This window comes from Bombus impatiens, unplaced genomic scaffold (genome assembly GCF_000188095.3).
Source record: "Bombus impatiens unplaced genomic scaffold, BIMP_2.2 scf_0478, whole genome shotgun sequence".
Taxonomy (NCBI): domain Eukaryota; kingdom Metazoa; phylum Arthropoda; class Insecta; order Hymenoptera; family Apidae; genus Bombus; species Bombus impatiens.
This window is the reverse complement of record NT_176897.1, coordinates 522560-524730: the sequence shown is the minus strand read 5'-3', so window position 1 is coordinate 524730 and position 2171 is coordinate 522560. Positions and strand designations below refer to the sequence as shown.

General features: G+C 53.5%; 1 protein-coding gene across 6 annotated transcripts in view; it reads right to left on the bottom strand.

The window, feature by feature from the left end:
• LOC100748014 (ecdysone-induced protein 74EF) overlaps positions 1-2171 on the bottom strand; it is a 152379-nt gene that overhangs the window by 13983 nt on the left and 136225 nt on the right. The gene's annotated exons all lie outside the window — the stretch shown is intronic.

Genomic DNA, 2171 nt, shown 5'->3' with positions numbered 1-2171 from the left:
CGCGAGCCGAGATCGACGAACGAGGAAAGGGAAGAAAGGAAAAGGGACGAGGAGAAAGGCCACGCGGAAGAAAGCGCGTCGTACGAGAACGAAAGTGAACGTACACTCACGGGCATTTTATATTGCGCGTATGCAAATATGTACCCTGCAAGTTCGCGATTCACCGAGCAGACTTTTAACTGGAAGGTGGGAGCGGGAGCGGGACCGGGACCGTGAACAGTTCCGTGTACGAGCGAGGAACGAGGAAGAGGACGGACGAGGAGGACGAGACGCGCGGCAAGACGACGTAGAAGCAAATAGAAATGTTGCCGATTCGAGGCGGATCGCGGAAACGAGGAGGAAACGTTTAGAGGAAAACCTAGAGTAGATAGGTAACGACGATATCACCGCGAGATTACACGATGTTTTTTTTTTTTTTTTTTTTTTTTTTTCACGAAACGTGACACGAAAAACAGTCGGAGGAACGTGGAAGGAGATCGCTCGGAGATTTTTGCATCGCGCTACGTGGGATCGAAAGAGCGAGTGCGAAAGGAGGAAGGACATTGTCGCACGTAAAAGATCGTACGCCACGAGGAGAACGTACGATCGAATAACTCGAAACACCGAGAAAGGAAGGGAGAAAGAAAGAAGCAGTTACAGGGGGGACCGAGAAGAGCGGAAAGAAGGACGGAGGAACGTGGTGACGTCGCTGGTGACGAGTGCAACGAGGAGCACGCCAGCCGCGATGCATTCGTGGAAGAACGGAGTGCGAGCGGGACGGAACGATCACACGAACGCGCGGGGAGACGGAAGAGAGGTCGACAACGAGAAGAGGGGTGTAGCGACGTCGAGAAAGGACGCGGTGGTAGAGCGTGAGCGCGGAGAGCGTCGGAGAGGGTCAATGGAGGGAAAGAAAGAGAGGTGCAGAAAGGCAGAGGGAGGTCGTGCGAGTAGAGAAAAAGAGAGGGAGAGAGAAAGGAAAGACAGACGGGGTGAATTGCCGGCGACAAGGTCACCGTCTATACCTCGCTAAAACCGCCGATACGTGCCTTCGGCGTTATACTCGCGTGGTACTCTAGCTGCAGTTCTTTTCCCTCTCCCCCCTTGCTCCTCTGTGCCACGATCCCAACCCATCGTACCCCACCGCGCCCNCGCCCCTTCGCGACGCGTCGTCTCTCTCTTCCACGCTCCCGATCTCCTTTCTTCCTCTTTCCTCGATGCAGCCTCGTGTATACATGTGTATCACCGGCTCGGTGCGTGTGTGCACGCCGCCGCGCGCATGTGAGGGCGTGCGTGAGCTAGTATAATAGGAATAAGGAAAGTGATCCTCATGACGGACTATGCCGGGACTCTGTGCGTCGTTGCAAGGAACACGCTGGAAATTCGACTGCGACCAACGAGACGAGAAATTATTTGCACGCGGCGAGATCCACGTCGGTGAAAATGTTTTCGCTGGCAATTAGCGCGACCAGTTAAGAAGTTCGTGGAATCGATGTTGGAGGGAGAGGATCGATATCTTCGACGACGACGAGATCGGCGACATCTCGCGATTCACCCACCCCTCGAAAATAATCGTCTAACGTACGGAACTGTCGCTATCGAATCTCGATCGAGTTGTTATCGTCCTTCGTTCGATGACGATAAGAAAATCGGATAATCGGAAAACCAATGGGGATCGATCATCGTCGTATTGTCGCGGTATCGTCGAATCGGAGGTACGAGAAGCGAAACGTCGCGTCGTTGCACAGAATCTACGTAAATCGTGGTCGAAAAAGGTGGAAAATATGCGCGAGACAGGGAGAACCGGGCGAAAGGTTAAGACGAGCAAATCGGACGTGGCGCGATAGTGGTCTTCGAACCGGTAGTAGAAGAAAACGGGGAGGGTACACGAGGCCTTGAAGAGGCATCGTTTATTCCCCGCTCGCAATGCTCCCCCTGCCACGCTTGTTTCATCCTTTGCTCCGATTAATTTTATCGTGACAACATCATCGGCGCATCGCAAATATTTTTCCCGCGGATTTGCTGGTCGAGAGGGATCGCGGGGAACAATTCCCTTCGGTTAATCGATTCGGCTCACCGTCTCGTCGATAAGCCGGATCAACCAGCGATGACTTTTACACGCGGGACGGCCGCAGGACAGGGAAAAAAGAGCGAGAGAAGACGGAGAGAAAGAAAGAGAAGTCTGTCCGGTT